The 18,875-nt window shown below is 38.5% G+C and overlaps 1 non-coding gene across 1 annotated transcript; it reads right to left on the minus strand.

Moving 5' to 3' along the window:
- Positions 1–812: 812 nt before the first annotated feature.
- On the minus strand, positions 813–916 carry LOC112724811 (small nucleolar RNA R71). The gene has a single exon (XR_003163956.1). It is a non-coding gene; the product is annotated as a small nucleolar RNA R71 (small nucleolar RNA).
- Between the last annotated feature and the right edge of the window lie 17,959 nt (positions 917–18,875).

The following is an 18,875-nucleotide window of genomic DNA, read 5'->3' on the forward strand; positions in this document are numbered from 1 at the left end:
TTTTTCTTTTGTTTTGTTTAATTCCATTTTAGTGAATTACTTTCAGTTTTAGCTATTTTCTTTCCTTTACCTCTTACCCGTTCTTTGTGTTTTCTTCATTATTTATAATTCAGTTCACTAACCCACTAATTGTTTGATATATTGCATCACTCACACTAACAACTATTCTAACAAGATTAATTTCTTCATTCATTTCCTTTCTCGCTTTTTGTTTTGTTGGTTGTATGACAGGTAGAAGAAGCGGGGTCTCAACGTCCTTTGATTCTGAACCTGTGAGGACCCTCCTTAGATTAAGGAGGGAAGCAAGAGGGAAGAGAGTCGTTGGTGCTGAGGAAGAGGAAGAGTATTTTGAACTAGACATGGAGGAGAATATGGAGAATCACCATGAAGAAGAAGCTCACAACCATGCCAGGGAAGGCCCAGTAAATCATGCTGGGCAAGAGAGAAGTGTTCTAGGCTCTTACATCAATCCAAACCCAGGAAATTGTGGAAGTAGCATCCAAAAGCCAACCATACATGCCAATAATTTTGAACTAAAGTCCCAGCTCATCACTCTCGTTCAGAACAACTGTGCATTCGGAGGAAGCGCCCAAGAAGACCCCAATCAACATCTAACCACCTTTCTAAGGATATGTGATATTGTGAAGTCGAATGGTGTTCATCCTGACACTTATAGACTGCTTCTGTTCCCCTTCTCAGTCAAGGATAAAGCATATAAATGGCTGAAATTCTTCCCAAAGGAGAGTTTAACAACCTGGGAAGATGTGGTAAACAAATTCTTGGCGAGATTCTACCCCCTTCAAAGAATCAACAAGTTGAGAGCTGAGGTACAAACCTTCAGGCAAAAGGATGGTGAAACTCTCTATGAAGCATGGGAGAAGTTTAAGGACTTAATAAGAAGGTGTCCGCCAGACATGTTCAATGAATGGGTGTAACTACACATCTTCTATGAGGGTCTTTCTTATGAATCAAAGAAGGCAGTGGACCACTCATCCGGGGGATCTCTGAACAAGAAGAAGACCATTAAAGAAGCCAAAAATGTCATCGAGACTGTAGCTGAGAATGACTACTTCTATGCTTCTGAAAGAGGCAACACTCGAGAAGTAATGGAGCTGAACAATATGGACGTGTTGCTGGCTCAAAACAAGATGATCACCAAGAAGCTGGCTGACCTTACCAAGAAGATGGAAAGAAACCAAGTTGCAGCAGTCACCACCTCATCAGTAGCTCAAGAAGGAGTGAATGCAGAGGAAGAGGGTGATTAGGAACAAGCCAACTATATTGGGAACTCACCTAGGCAAACCCATGATCCATACTCCAAAACTTACAATCCTGGCTGGAAGAACCACCCAAACTTTAGGTGGGAAAATCAACAAGATCACGACCAAGATCACTGACGTCACAAACCCAACCACAATGCAACTCACCAACACTCCATACAGAGATCATATCAGCACCCACCCAACAATACCTCTCAACATCCATATCAAAACCAAAATGGACCTTCTCACCCCTCTAACCTCAACTCACCATCACCATCCAAAGATAAACTCTCCAGGATTGAGACTCTACTTGAAGGTATATGCAAAAAAATCCAAGACAACAGAGTGTTCAAGGATGAAGTGCGAGCTAATATCAAAAACCAGGGAGACACCATCAAGAGGCTAGAGTATCAAGTGGGATATCTCTCTCTGCAAATTCCCAAGCCTACTGATAGCTTCCCAAGTGACACGGAGAAAACCCAAGAGGTGAAGCAAGGAAGGTAAGATGGGAAGAATGCAAGATGGTCACTATAAGTGATAAGGGGAGTGAGAAAGAACCGAACAAACCCTTAGAACACTCTCGAGATATTCCAGTAGAGGAGCAAGAAGAGGGTGAGCAAGAAACCAATTCCACACAGAAGAAGGAGTTAAGGGAGAAGGAAATTCTGAACCCATATGCACCTTTTCCCCAAAGACTCAAGGGTGGTGTAGAAAGGAAAGTGTACTCAAAGTTCCTCGACATGTTTGCATCTCTCCATGTAAACATACCATTCATCAAGGACCTCCAACAAATACCCTCATACATTAAGTATATGAAGGAGCTGCTGACCAAGAAAAATTCACTAAAGGGAGGACAAACAATATTGATGAATAAGGAGTGCAGTTCTCTCATTCAAACAGAGTTGCCTACAAAAAGGAAGGATCCAGGGAGTTTTCACATCCCTTGTGCTATAGGAGAAACAGTAATTGATAAAGGACTCTGTGACCTGGGAGCAAGCATCAACTTAATGCCATTATCCCTGATAAACCACTATTTTATGGTTTATCTTGTGCTCAATTGAGTGGATTTTATCAACTCTTTACCCACTTATTCATAATATTTGCATGGTTTTATATTTCCTTCCTGATTTTGTGCTATGATTGAAAATATGCTTCTTTGATCTTATAATTGCTTATTATTAATCCTCTCTTATTACCATTAGATTTTTTGATATGTGTGTTAAGTGCTTTTAGAGATTATAGGGCAGGAATGGCTTGGAGGATGGAAAAGAAGCATGCAAAAGTGGAAGGAATACAAGAAGTTGGAGAAATTGCTAAGCTGTCTAGCCTGACCTCTTTGCACTCAAACGGCTATAAATTTAGCTACAGAGGTCCAAATGACGCGGTTCCGGTTGTGTTGGAAAGCTAACATCCGGGGATTCGATTTGATATATAATATGCCATAGTTGCCCTGACGCCAGGCGACGCGACTACGTGCTCCATGAGGCCACGTCGCAGTGACGGAAATCAGCGTGTTTGAATTCTTCTCCAGCGATTTCATAATTCACAATTATTAGGATTAGATGTAGTTTTTAGAGAGAGGTTCTCTCCTCTCTCTTAGGATTTAGGATTAGGATTAGGATTTCTTCGTTTCTTCATTCCAGGTTTAATATTTACTTTAATTTATGTTTCTATTCTACTTTTATTTTAATGCTTTTATTCGTATCTACAAATGTTGCCAAATTGGCTTATGCTACATTCATGTTATGATTTTCTTTGAATTAATATTATTTGAGATATTTCAGTTATTATTGCTTTCTTTTATTTACATGATTATTACTTCTCATCTGAAGGCATTTTTATTCCAGTAGATTTACTTTTTCCCTTTTGGTTTTGGTTAAGAAATCAGTAACTCAGGAGTTATCCAATTCAACAGCATAATTGATAATTGTTATCTTGCTAATTGAACTGAGCTTCAATAATCCCAACCTTTTCTTAGGAAATAAATAGGACTCGAAGATCAAACCAATTAGTCCCTTGACTTTCCTTTACTTTAGTAAAGGTTGACTAAGTGGAATTAAGATTCAACTTCCATTGTTATTGATAAGAATAACTAAGTCTGGACTTCCAATTTCTCATACCTTGCCAAAAGTTTGCTTTGCAGTTATTTATTTATTTTAATTTCCATTTAATTTACCCGCCATTAAGTTACTTGTTCCTCATTCTTGAAACCCCAATTTAAAATCTCCATAACCAATAATAAGAACATACTTTCCTGCAGTTCCTTGAGAAGACGACCCGAGGTTTAAATACTCGGTTATCAATTTTAAGGGGTTTGTTACTTGTGACAACCAAAACGTTTGTACGAAGGGATTTCTGTCGGTTTAGAAACTATATCTACAACGCGAATGTTTTTATGAAAACTTTACTGGCAAAAATCTTAACGTCAAAATGGCGCCATTGCCGGAGAACTACTAATGTGTGCCTTATTATTGGTTATTGTAAATATTTTTCTTTTGCTTGTTTATTTATTTCTGTTTTTTTCTTTTTAATTTTATTTGCTACTATGAATTTTCACCCCTCTCGCTTTGAGTTTGGTTCTAACTTTGTTGAAGGAAATAGAAGTTACAGCAGGAATATGCATCAAGGTCAAACCAATCAAGGATGGATAGAGCCAAGAGGATCTAATCAATCCTTCAGGCAACAACACCCTCCAAGATATCATGGACAACGACCATTCTACAATGCATACCCAGCTGATAGATATGGTGGACAACCTTGTGACTACCAACAAGCCCCACCTCGTGCCTATAGACCATCCTCTCAACATAACCTCGAACCACCACACTCACAAGCACCACCACTTCCCTATGTCTCATGTCCAAATCTATCACCCCGAGAATCAGAGGTTCGCCTCAAGGCAATAGTAAATAAACTTCAAACAACCATTCGACAACTGGAACAAGTAGTAATTCAATTAGCTTCTAGACGCGCGAACATTCAAGGACCAACCACAGCCCCATGTGGACAATCTAATGAAGAGCGTAGCATGAAGGAGACACTAGAAACTCCAGTAGACAAGACAGAGCATGAATTCGTACTAGAACAAGTAGAAGAACCTGTCATTGTACAAGAAGAAGAGTTGGTTGAAGATCTAGGAGACGCTGAACCTCCATGGGAATCCAGAGTTGAGGAGAACTCCGTCAAGGACGTTACAGTTGATGCTAAGGAGGATATTGCACAATCCCCAAGGCAAGTCGTTTATGAAGAACTAGACGGAATAACCTATTTTAGTAACACCATTGACAATCATTTATTTTAGTTAATTAATTAGTTAGTTAGTTGGTTGATTAGTTAGTTTTAGTTAGTTTTCATTTCATTTTCTCTTTTTCATCGTAAGTGTTGGATTGTTAATTCTTGTTTACCATTAATTGCTGCTAAGTATTAAAAAGGGATGTTTTCTTAACATCATTATGTTTATAATCCTTGTTGGATTCTATAATTGAGGTTATATTTTGCTACTTGGTTTTGAGTTCTTCATGCTTACCTTTTGAAAAATACCAAGTGATGAGAATTGTCTTCGAGCTTATAACTCTTTTGAATTGCATGCTGTAGCTAGCCATCATGTGATTTGGATCCTTTTCCCTCGATTAGGCAATCTCTTGATGGATGATGTTGAGGATTTACCTTAATGCATTGTATTTCATGATTATATCCATCCATATGTTTGACTTCAATGCTTTCATGCTTCTCTCATGCTTGTCTTACCTTACAAGTTTACTCAAAGCATCTCAAGCACACTAGGGTAAATGATGTGCATGCTTCTTTTGTGACATAACTTTTAGGCTAATGTGTGTTCTAAAAGGCGCCTAATTTAGAATTCACACACCTATTTGTCATTAATGTCACACTAATTCACTCACTCATTCCTAGTGATTCTTACCTCGTTCCAACAATGTATGCTTCCTTGCTTTTATATCTTCTCATCTTATGGTGTTGTATTTTTGTTTTTCATGATAAATGCACCACAAGCAAACATGGAAGCAAGACTAAGAACACACAGCAATCCAGAGACTCGCCGTACCCCCTTGCTCATCTTTGAGTGCACCGAAGACGGTGTAAACTTTTAAGTGTGGGGAGGTCGTCCGACCGGTTGGCGATTTTGGGTGACAAGTTTCTAATTCCAACACATTTGCATTTCATTTTAGGTTTTTAGGATTTTTAGTTTCGTTTTCTTATTTTTGCATATATATACACAATAAGCTTAGTCAAAATGATGAAATTTTTCGAGAAATTATCTATAGGGCACCAATTGATTTGAGTGAAAACTTTTCATAGAACTTGCTTGAATTATATATTTTGTGGAACATGATTTATGAGCTAAGAACACAAGCTTGTGAGATTTGAGCCTAATGGTGTGGTTACATCTTATAACCACTTATTTTCCTTCTTGTGTGCATTAGTCTCTTTCTATGATTGTAATCTTTGATTTATTTGATTCTTTATTTCCATTATTTTGTGTATTCATGCATTTATATGATTGAGGCCATCATTTCATTTAGCTTACTTACCTAAATAGCCTTACCTTTTATCTTCCTTTGTTAGCCAATTTGAGCCTACGCTTAACCCACTTATTCTTTAATTTAGCACATTACTAGCCTTAAAGCGAAAAACAATAAATGTCCTTAATTTGGATCTTTGATTAGCTTAGGCTAGTGTGTGTGAGTATCATTCAAGTGTGGGAACCTGATGACAAGTCATCTTAGCCTAGTTTCACTAGCCTTTTTCTTTTGTTTTCAATTGAATTATGCACTTTCTTGAGCTACAAGTAAGCTAATTTGGGTAAATTCTCATGCTTCCTTTGATTGAATCGACCATGTATGAATTCATGCTATTTCATGAGGTTTTATGCTATAATTGTCACATATTATGATAAAATGAATATCTCATGATTTTAAGCATAGCTTTGATGTGTTTGGTTGATTAATGATAGGTGAAGAAAGCTTGGAGAAAGGTTGAAGCAAGAAGGAATGGCTAGGAGTAAAGAGAGGACAATGGAATAAGTGAAAATGAACCAGGAAGCAAAAAAAAGTTGGACCAAAAGTTAGCCTCAAACTTTTGCACAAACTTTTGGGTGAAAAGTTAGCCCCAACGTTAGCCCCTAACTTTTGGGCTAACGTTGGCACATGAAAGTTACTCCCTGGGCACTAAAAGTTTGCGCCAACGTTAGCCCCTAACTTTATGGCTAACGTTGGCATGAGAAAAACACCCCCTGGCCACCAAAAGTTTGCGCCAACGTTAGCCTCTAACTTTTGGGCTAACGTTGGCACATGAAAAACACAAAGGGGGAGCAAAAGTTTGCGCCAACGTTAGCCCCTAACTTTTGGGCTAACGTTGGCGCCATAAGTGCACTAAGGAAGGCCAACGTTGGAGCAAAAGTTAGACCCCTAACTTTTGCACCAACGTGGGTATCAGCAAAACATGGGGGCTGATATGAAAAGTTGGACCAAAAGTTTGCCTCAAACTTTTGCTCAAACTTTTACTCAAACTTTTGCAAAACTCCAACCCGGTTCACTTGGTTCACTTTGGTTCCTCTCCAAACTCCAAGAGCAATCAACCAAGGCCTCTCTCAACCCAATTTCACCAAGAGCAAAGGCCCAACTCAAGGCTTGAAGATCATTTGAAGAAAGTGTATAAATAGGATAGAATTCAAGTTCTTAAAGGAGCTTTTTCCTTTTGGAGTTTTCATAATAGTTTTCGGAGAGCTTTGGATATTGAGTGATCTTTAATTTCTTAGTTTCGGGGAAGGAGAATTCCACTCTCTTCCTCTTAGTTTTATTGCTTTCAATTTTAATTGCAATTGTCTTGGATCTTGGGTTGGAGAATTGAAGGAATTCTGTTTCAATCTCATCCGAAGATCTCTCTGTTTCTTCTACTACTTATTGAATTTAATTTCTGTTAATTGTTCTTCATCTACTTTCTTTGCAATTTAAAATTCCTTTGCAATTGTTCTTGTTGGATCTAGGAAGGCATTGAGATCTAGACTTGGTTATCTAGTCTCTTGGGTCCTGAGATCCGGATTTCCCATTTCCCATTCCCTGTTTACTGTTTTCATGTTTATTTACAATTCTGTTTTTAGATCCGGTTCAGTCCAAGTGTTCTTTTACTTCTCTGTTGGTTGCAATTTACTTTCCCTCGTTTAATTTCTGCAAATCCAACTCCCAATTCCCTTTACAATTCAAGCTATTTACATTTCTTGCACTTTAAGATTCTGCAATTTACATTTCTTGCGTTCTAAGTTTCTGCCATTTAATTTCTTGTTCTTTAAGATTCAGCATTTAAATTCCTATTCTCTTTAATTTCATGTCAATTACCCATTCCCTTTACTTTCCATGCAATTTAAATTCTGCAAATCACAAATCACTCAACCAAATCTTGATTCGCTTGACTAAATCAACCACTAAACTAAAATTGCTCAATCCTTCAATCCCTGTGGGATCGACCTCACTCCCGTGAGTTTTATTACTTGATACGACCCGGTGCACTTGCCGATTAGTTTTGGGTGTTTTGGAGAAATTCGTTTCTCCGCGAAAATATCCCATCAAGTTTTTGGCGCCGTTGCCGGGGATTGATTAGATTGACAATGATTAAGTGAGGTGGTGATCTAGATTTAGCATTTTTATTTTCTGTTCCTTTAATTTTCAATTAACCCACTAACTGTTTGAATTTTTGCTTAAGCTTACTAAAACTTCATTCTAGCAATAGATTGAAGTGTCACTGGTTTGTGTGTTTCTTATGTTCTGCTTGTATGTCAGGTACAAGAAGAAATACACCCATCTTTCATGAACAAGACGAAAGAACTCTTAGAAGGTTAAGAAGAGCTGAAAGAGGGAAAAATATTGTTGGAGAAGAGGAATCAGAAGAAGAATTCCAAGATATGGAGGAACATTCAACCAATCCACCAGGTGGAGCAGACAACAACAATAACAATCCACCCCAGAGGAGAGTTCTGGCCTCCTATACCTTTGCAAATGCTAGACATTATGGAAGCAGCATTCTCACCCCTAATGTCAATGCAAATAACTTTGAATTAAAGCCACAACTCATTACATTGGTCCAAAACAACTGCTCATTTGGGGGAGGACCATTGGAGGATCCAAATCAACATCTGTCTACCTTCTTAAGGATTTGTGACACTGTCAAGTCCAATGGCGTGAATCCTGAGACCTACAAGCTTCTGCTGTTCCCGTTCTCATTAAGGGACAAGGCCGCACAATGGCTTGAAATTTTTCCTCAAGGAAGCATCACTAGCTGGGATGATTTGGTGACTAAATTTCTAGCCAAATTCTATCCACCTCAATGGGTTAACAGGCTGAAAACTGAGGTACAAACATTCACACAATTGGATGCTGAAAATCTGTATGAAGCATGGGAGAGATACAAGGCTCTGCTGAGGAAATGTCCACCAGAAATGTTCATTGAGTGGGACAAGCTACAGAACTTCTATGAAGGACTCACCCTAAAGGCTCAAGAATCACTTGACCACTTAGCTGGAGGTTCCTTGCAACTCATGAAAACTGCAGAGGAAGCTCAAAATCTCATTGATATGGTGGCTAACAACCAATATTTCTTTGCTCATCAAAGAAACCGCCAACCATCACAAAGAAGAGGAGTAATGGAGCTAGAAGGAGTGGACTCAATCTTGGCTCAAAACAAGATGATGCAGCAGCAGATTCAACAACAATTTGAGCAAATGGCCAAGAGGATTGATAGTCTCCAAGTTGCAGCAGTTAACACTAGCCAACCATCAACCACATGGGGACAGAGTGAAGAAACTCAAGAAGAACAACAACAAGAGCAAGTACAGTATATGCACAACCAAGGACCAAATGAAGTGTATGGTGATACATACAATCCATCCTGGAAGAACCACCCAAACCTCAGATGGGGAGATAATCATACCCAAAACCAACAACCATGGCAGAGGAACTCAAATCAAAACAACCCAAGAAGCAACCAAAACCACAACCAGTAGCAGACTAACCAAAACCCCTACAGAAAACCTCAAAACAACTACCCCAATCCCAACCAGTACCAATCCAATAACCAACCCACCAACCAAAATGCCTATCATCCACTACCCACATCTCATAACCCACCTCAAGTATCACCTGAAGCCCAGAGAATCACTAACTTGGAGGCCGTGATAGACAAAATGTTGAAACACCAGGAAATGGTAACCAAGAATCAGGAAGCATCCCTGAAGAGCCTAGAGAGACAGATGGGGCAAATCTCCAAACAGATTTCTGTTGAGAGACCTTCAAGCTCACTGCCGAGTGACACAATCCCAAATCCTAAGGAAGAATGCAAGGCAATACAATTAAGGAGTGGGAGAACATTGATGAGCAACAATGACACTACTAAGAAGCAAGTAGAGAGCAGCAAAAGACCAATAGAAGAGGAACAGCCAACACACACAGAGGAAGCCAATGATGATGATGCAATGGCAAGCAAGGAAGCCTCAAAGCAAACTCAAGCAAAGGAGGAACAACCAAAAATTCCAAAAAAAGGGAATGAAGCAGTTGAAAAGCCAACCAAGAATCAAAAGCAACAAGTAGAGAAAACCTTTGTACCTCCACTGCCATATCCCCAGAGGTTCAACAAAGAAACCAAGGATCAGCATTTTCACAAGTTCCTTGAAACTTTCAAAAAGCTGGAAATCAATATTCCTTTTGCTGAAGCACTTGAGCAAATGCCTCTGTATGCCAAATTTTTTAGGGAGCTTATCAACAAGAAAAGAAGTTGAGATGAGAAAGAAACCATACTGCTCACTGAGGAATGCAGGGCTTTGATTCAAAAAGGGTTTCCCCCTAAGCTTGAAGATCCAGGGAGCTTTTTGCTACCTTGCACCATTGGGGAATTAACCATCACTAAAGCAATGTGCGATCTAGGAGCAAGTATCAACTTAATACCATTCTCCTTGGTAAAAAAGCTACATATAGAGGAAGTTAAACCAGTACAAATATCTCTAGAGCTAGTAGATAAGTCAACAGTATACCCCAGGGGTATGATTGAAAACCTGCTGGTCAAGGTGGACAATTTCATATACCCTGCAGATTTTGTGGTTCTAGATTCAGAAGGGGATGATGGTGATTCTATTATTCTGGGAAGGCCATTCTTGGCCACTGCTAGAGCTATCATAGACATAGAGGAAGGAGAATTAACTCTTAGAATGCATGATAAGAGTGTCACTCTGAAGGTATTACCAGAGGCACAATTTAGCAAGGAGAAGAAAGACTATATGAAAATTGACAAGGGAGAATCACAGTTGAAGGAAGAAAATGACAAAGAGAGTCACAGCAACATCCCAAGGCTAAGGATTGTGCAGACTGATGAAGAGGCCCAAGAGGATATTGGAGTATTAGCCACTGAGAAGAGAGGTCCCCAAGGGAAGCCTACGGCCAGAAAAGAAAGATCAACAAAAGGAAAGATGAAACGGAGAAACAAAACAAAAAGGGGTTGGAAGAATAGGAAGATCCCAACAGAGGGGCTTTCCAAAGGTGACAAAGTGCAACTGATATATCAACAGCTGAGGGCAAACCAACAAACTGAGGACTACTACACTGTCAGCAACATACTCTCATTAGAGCATGATGAAATTGAACACCAGGGAACAAAGAAGAGGATCACAGTCAGGGGAGACAAATTCTACAAGCACCAACCACCATAAAAGAAAGCCTCAATCTCAAGCTAATGACAATAAAAGAGCGCTCCATGGGAGGCAACCCATGATTTAAGATTCATGTCATTTTAAATTCAATAAGTTATGATCATTTGAGCATGAATTCTTTTCTCTTTTCATGAACATGTCCATTGACTGCATGCACTGTTTTGAAACATATGCTGAGAATTCTAAGTTTGGTGTGCCTTCAAGCACACTAAACCAACGTTACAAATAATTCCTTTTTGTAAGCTTAGAGTGTCTTGACAAAGCATATGGCCAAACACTAAAGTTTGGTGTCCACATAGCTTCATGAAAATTAGAAATTCATGCATCAATAATCATACAATTGTTGTTTTCCAAAATCTTATAAATGGAAAAATTCTTATTCGGTAATGAAGGCATCAATTGTGATGTACCCTTTGACAAGAAACAAGTTTGGTGTTCATCAAACTTTGATGCACCGATTTAGGGACACAATTGACCCTTCATGAAAAAAAAAAAAAGAGAAAAAGAAAATTAGGATGAAAGCAATTCTTACAAACATTTAACTAAGAGTGACATTGGGATTTCACTAATTAGAGGAAGAGACACAATTTCTTCATACATGACCAAACATTAAGTTTGGTGTCCTCCAAAGATGAGTCACGGTTCAATTGGATATAAGAATTGATGATTCATATAATATTAATAAAAGGAATACTCTTGCCACAGTTGGACAAGACTAATGTATGTTGTGATGACTAGGTGGTCAAAGAATCTTCAATGAAAGAGACAAGACAAAGGAAAGCATAGCATGAAGACAAAATCTCATCACATGCTTCAAAAAAAGAAATCTGCCACTCCTTGAGAATGATCACGGCAAAGGCAAGTGAAGAAGCAAGCTTTGTCTTCATTCATCCTTACATGCACACCTTTGATCCCCATAGTGTCTAGTTGCATCCTAGCCTTTCATTGCTCAAACGTACCACCTCAAGCCATGCACATGACCGAATCACTCCAACCTTGGAAACTTCATTCCCTTCATCACTCCTCAACATAACAAGCTCGGTTCAACATTTCTCTTGCTTTAAACTCCAACCATTTAAACTTCCCTTCATCATTTCTTGTCATAGCAAGTTCGGTCCCAATTTCTTCTTGCTCCAAACACACATCAAATTCTCCAACATTCTTCACACTCCCTCTAACCTCACAAAACTCAACCAACCAAGTGATCATGGCCTCTTCCTCAAGAACCAAACGAAGAAAAGGGAAAGATCCCATGGTGGAGGAGGACACACATGAATATGACCAATGGAGATTCAAGTCTTGGTACCATCAAATGCAAATTGAATGGATGAACGAGAAAAAGATCTATCCTGAAATTCCACTCTTGTTGCCGGATGATGGATGCCAAGAAATGAAGGACAAAATTCGAAAGAAGAGGTGGGAGGAACTTGCATCACCAGCCACCCGAATCAATGCCAATATCATAAGAGAGTTCTATGCAAATGTCTCAAGGCTTGACATGCGTGAGCCCCCAACGTACAAGAGCTATGTGCGGGGGTGGAAGTAGACTTTAGCTCGGATGCAATCAAGAAAGTCTTGGGACTAAAGTCAGTCCGCTTTAGTGAACCGGGATACCAACAAAGATTGAATGAAGATCAAGATTATGATGAGATTGTGAGAGATATTTGTATGGAGAACTCAGAGTGGGAAGGAGATGACAAGAACAAATATAAGTATCTGAAGAGATGTAACCTCACCCCAGAAGCAAAAGGATGGTATGAGCTAATGAAAAGATCAATTCTGGGCACAGTGAACACCTCAGAAGTTAACAGGGAGAGAGCCGTGATGTTGCATTGCATCATTGTGGGAGGAGAGATAAGAGTTCATGAAATCCTTGCAAAAGACATCCAAAAGCTTGCTGAGAAGAATTCGGCCGGGTCTTGGTTATACTACTCAAGTACCATTTGGAGGTTGTGTGCAAAGGCTAAAGTGCCAATGGAAGAAGATAATCCAATGTGGTTAAGCCAAGGCATGCCCATAACCATTGAACGAATGACAATGGCTCCTGAAGCACATCAAGGCCGAAGGTCACATGGAAGAAGGCAAAGAGAAGAACCAATGGAAGAAGATGAGCCACACATAGAAGAAGAGCCACAAGAGGAGGAGGAACAGCCGCACTTTTTCCCACATGGCAATATGGATATGACTCAATTGCAAGAAGCAATTGGAAGATTGTCACAACAGTACACAAGAATTCAAGAAAGGCAAGAGGAATACCATTCACTATACATGAAACACCAACAAGCACAAGAAGAACGGGAGCTAAGAATGATGAACAAACAAAGTGAATTCGAGTTAAGATTCCTTGTGATGCAAGAAGAACATGCTTTTCAATCTCATGAATCATTTGGAAAGTTGGGACAAATGCAAGCTGAAAATTTGAGGGCTCTCAATGAGTTTACAACTCTCCAAGATGCAAGGTATGAAGTACAAGCCGATTACAACATCAATAGCCAAATCAAACTAAACTATATTGGAGAACATTTGCACAACATGGATCCGGCTTTCCCAACTTTTGATGAATTCTTCAAAAAGAGAAGTGAGGTAGAGGTAAGCAATGCTATGAGACTTGAAGATAGAGTAGAGGAGGCTATGAATAAGGCTGGATTCTGGCGAGGCCAACAGACAACAAACACGGATGGTAGAAACACTAACAACCAAGTGTATGAAAGGAGAAAGAAAAAGCATGACAAATGAAAGGTGGACTTGCTCCTTGTTCATCACTACAAAGAAAAAAAAACATGCATTCTATCTGTTTTAAGTTGTCTTTGCATCTTTAAGTAGTTCTTTTAATCAATAGTCTTTGCATTGTGTTTGTTTTAAAATAAGTAAGCTAGTCTATGTGTGTGCTTGTGTGTTTACTTTCACTTAGCAAAAAGCATGTTTTGTCCCCTGCATCTTTAAGTTCAATAAAAGAAATGTTTGAATGAGAAGTAAGATGGTCTCTGTTAGATAGAAGTAGAATAAAAGTATGTGGTGGTATGTGTATGATTGTATAATAGCTCACTTTTAGTGAATAAAGAGCCAGGATATCTCCTTCTAAGTATAGAGTGGCCTACTGTCTATGAATCTCAATCGAATAAAAATCCTTGGTTAGAAAGAAAAACAAAAAGAAAGAAAAAAAGAAGTGGCAGAACAAAAGAAAAACAAAAAGAAACAAAGCTGGACACCAATAGCTTGAACCTTAGAATATATGCCTGTGGTGTCTTTGTATTAGGATCTGCTTGGATTATTAAGCTCTTTGGAGTGCATCAACACTCGGTGACTTGGGTTAACTAACCCGGGATCATCAGCTGAAAGTCCACTATCAAGAGCAACCTAACTACAAGGCACTTAGTAGCCCAAAGAGGTGCTGGGCATCAATGTTCTAAGAAGGAATGTGAGCCAAGTGTCTATAGTGAATAATGTGTCATGTATAAAGAAAAGGAAATGAACTTGCTACACATGACACTCAAATAAAGCTTATAAACAAAGTAATAGCCAAGGATAAAGGAATAATGAGAGGTCATAGCAGTATGTTACTTGAAGCTTGAAGGAGACTTTCTAGGCCTAGGAGCCAATAAGAAGTGAGTATTTACATATCCACACAAAATCCCATGAACTATCAATAATACTCTGCTAGCATGAACATCCTCTTCCATTTCATCCTTTCTTCTCAATAAATCTTTTCTTGCTTGGGGACAAGCAAGCTTTAAGTTTGGTGTTGTGATGACAAGTCATCTTAGCCTAGTTTCACTAGCCTTTTTCTTTTGTTTTCAATTGAATTATGCACTTTCTTGAGCTACAAGTAAGCTAATTTGGGTAAATTCTCATGCTTCCTTTGATTGAATCGACCATGTATGAATTCATGCTATTTCATGAGGTTTTATGCTATAATTGTCACATATTATGATAAAATGAATATCTCATGATTTTAAGCATAGCTTTGATGTGTTTGGTTGATTAATGATAGGTGAAGAAAGCTTGGAGAAAGGTTGAAGCAAGAAGGAATGGCTAGGAGTAAAGAGAGGACAATGGAATAAGTGAAAATGAACCAGGAAGCAAAAAAAAGTTGGACCAAAAGTTAGCCTCAAACTTTTGCACAAACTTTTGGGTGAAAAGTTAGCCCCAACGTTAGCCCCTAACTTTTGGGCTAACGTTGGCACATGAAAGTTACTCCCTGGGCACCAAAAGTTTGCGCCAACGTTAGCCCCTAACTTTGTGGCTAACATTGGCATGAGAAAAACACTCCCTGGGCACCAAAAGTTTGCGCCAACGTTAGCCCCTAACTTTATGGCTAACGTTAGCCCCTAACTTTATGGCTAACGTTGGCATGAGAAAAACACCCCCTGGCCACCAAAAGTTTGCGCCAACGTTAGCCTCTAACTTTTGGGCTAACGTTGGCACATGAAAAACACAAAGGGGGAGCAAAAGTTTGCGCCAACGTTAGCCCCTAACTTTTGGGCTAACGTTGGCGCCATAAGTGCACTAAGGAAGGCCAACGTTGGAGCAAAAGTTAGACCCCTAACTTTTGCACCAACGTGGGTATCAGCAAAACATGGGGGCTGATATGAAAAGTTGGACCAAAAGTTTGCCTCAAACTTTTGCTCAAACTTTTACTCAAACTTTTGCAAAACTCCAACCCGGTTCACTTGGTTCACTTTGGTTCCTCTCCAAACTCCAAGAGCAATCAACCAAGGCCTCTCTCAACCCAATTCCACCAAGAGCAAAGGCCCAACTCAAGGCTTGAAGATCATTTGAAGAAAGTGTATAAATAGGATAGAATTCAAGTTCTTAAAGGAGCTTTTTCCTTTTGGAGTTTTCATAATAGTTTTCGGAGAGCTTTGGATATTGAGTGATCTTTAATTTCTTAGTTTCGGGGAAGGAGAATTCTACTCTCTTCCTCTTAGTTTTATTGCTTTCAATTTCAATTGCAATTGTCTTGGATCTTGGGTTGGAGAATTGAAGGAATTCTGTTTCAATCTCATCCGAAGATCTCTCTGTTTCTTCTACTGCTTATTGAATTTAATTTCTGTTAATTATTCTTCATCTACTTTCTTTGCAATTTACAATTCCTTTGCAATTGTTCTTGTTGGATCTAGGAAGGCATTGAGATCTAGACTTGGTTATCTAGTCTCTTGGGTCCTGAGATCCGGATTCCCCATTTCCCATTTCCCATTCCTTGTTTACTGTTTTCATGCTTATTTACAATTCTGTTTTTAGATCCGGTTCAGTCCAAGTGTTCTTTTACTTCTCTGTTGGTTGCAATTTACTTTCCCTCATTTAATTTCTGCAAATCCAACTCCCAATTCCCTTTACAATTCAAGCTATTTACATTTCTTGCACTTTAAGATTTTGCAATTTACATTTCTTGCGTTCTAAGTTTCTGCCATTTAATTTCTTGTTCTTTAAGATTCAGCATTTAAATTCCTGTTCTCTTTAATTTCATGTCAATTACCCATTCCCTTTACTTTCCATGCAATTTAAATTCTGCAAATCACAAATCACTCAACCAAATCTTGATTCGCTTGACTAAATCAACCACTAAACTAAAATTGCTCAATCCTTCAATCCCTGTGGGATCGACCTCACTCCCGTGAGTTTTATTACTTGATACGACCCGGTGCACTTGCCGGTTAGTTTTGGGTGTTTTGGAGAAATTCGTTTCTCCGCGAAAATATCCCATCAGAACCTTGGGACATTGGGTGAATAAAAGGGTAGTTTTGTATTGTTATTGAAAATATTGAGAATTGGGTACATACTCATGTATTGATCAAATGTAAAATCTTATGCATTGATGCTCTTGTATATAGAAAGAAAAAAATGAGAAAAACAAAAGAAAAAAAGAAAAGAAAAAGAAAAAAACAATATGGAAAAGAAAAAAAATAGAAAAAGAAAGAAAAAGAAGAAAAAAAAAGAAAGAAATAAAAAGGGGACAAAATGCCCCAAAGTAAAGTCCAATAAAGATCAATGCACAAGTGTTGTGAAATGAAAAGAAAATACATGAGTATGTGAAAAAGTGAGGGAAAAATGGGTAGTTAGGTTAGAGCTTAAATGTATAGGATGTCATAGGCTAGGTGGGAAGTTTAAGCTTATCAAAGATTCAAATTTTAAGCTCACTTGACCAAATATGTATCCTACCTTGACCCTAACCCCATTACAACCTAAAAAAAAGACCTCATGATAATTGTATGTATGCATAAGATATATGTTGATTGTTAGATGAAAAACAAATCTTGGAAAGCATGATTAGGAGAGAATTGAGAGAATCAACCCTAAACACTTGAGCGAATAGAGTGCAAACACTACCGGTGAGGGTTTGATGCTCAATTACATGTTTTCACCTATGATCATCTCTTTTCATGCAAGTTTGTAAAAATATTTAATAACTCAATTCAATTGTGGATTAGGCTTGCTAGTCCTTAGCCCTTGTGCATATATACTTCTTGGGAACTGATTTATTTTGACCAAGCAATTGCATTCATTTAGATAGTTGCATATAGGTAGATTGCATTTAATTAGTTTCCATTGAATAAATGCCATGCCCTTTGCTTCATTCTTGGTTTAAGCATGAGGACATGCTTGGTTTAAGTGTGGGGAGGTTGATAAACCCCGTTTTGACGGTTTATCCTGTATTGATTTTTAGAGATTTTATCACCTTTTACCCACATTTATTCAATGAAATAGCATAGTTTTGTGATTGTCTCCTTATTTGTGCTTAGATGTGAAAACATGCTTTTAGACACTTAATTTGATGGTTTTAATCTCCCTTTGATTCCACTAGATGCCTTGATATGTTTGTTAGTGATTTCAGATTGAAAAGGTTAGGAATGGATCAAAGGAGTGAAGAGGAAAGCATGCAAAGTGGAGAAATCATGAAAAGTCAAAGAAGTTGAACTCGCCCATGGACGCGCGCGCGTACCTGGCGCTTGCGCGCACTTGCGAATCACCCCATGGACGCGTACGCGTGCTGTGCGCGTACGCGTCGGTGCTGGTTTATGATTTTTTAATGAAAACATGGCCAACGAATTCTGAAGGGTTGTGGGGCCCAATCTCAACCAACTTTGGCGCCTAAACTTCTATTTAAAGCCAAGGATTGAAGAGCAAAAGGGGGGATTCCAATCACACACACTCATTAGGATTAGTTTAGAGTTAGTTTCTAGAGAGAGAAGCTCTCTCTTCTCTCTAGAATTAGGATTAGGATTAGGTTTAGTTCTTAGATCTAGGTTTTAATCTTTGCTTTCTTCCACTTCTATCTCTCAATTCTTTGTTTCTACATTCAATCTTCTTCTATTCTTTTGTTGTAATTTCCTTTATGTTGTTCTTATATTTTGTTGTAGATCTAGTATTGTTCCTTCTACATTCTTCCAATTCAATAAGAGGTAATTCATAATAATTGTTCTTCTTTGCTTTTCTATTGTTGATCTCTTACCTTTGTAGTTGCAGATTCCTTTAATTCTTGTATTTAATAATGTTTACTTCTATTGCACTCTATGTGTTTGTTGAAATGTCTCTTTTAGTTTTAGTGTAGATTTTGTTCCTCTTGGCCTAGGTAGAGTAATTAGTGACACTTGAGTTATCTAATTCCTTTGTTGATTGATAATTGGAGAGATTGCTAATTGGTTTGGAGTGCACTAAAGCTAGTCTTCCCTTGGGAGTTGGCTAGGACTTGTAGCTCAAGTCAATTCATCCACTTGACTTTCCTTTAATTAGTAAGGGTTAACTAAGTGGTAGCAATGAACAATTCTCATCACGATTGAGAAGGATAACTAGGATAGGACTTCTAATTTTCATACCTTGCCAAGAGCCTTTTATAGTTGTTAGTTTATTTTCATTGCCATTTACTTTTCATGCTTCTTATCCAAAACCCCAAAATAACTCAACCA

This window comes from Arachis hypogaea, chromosome 11, assembly GCF_003086295.3.
Source record: "Arachis hypogaea cultivar Tifrunner chromosome 11, arahy.Tifrunner.gnm2.J5K5, whole genome shotgun sequence".
Classification (NCBI taxonomy): Eukaryota; Viridiplantae; Streptophyta; class Magnoliopsida; order Fabales; family Fabaceae; genus Arachis; species Arachis hypogaea.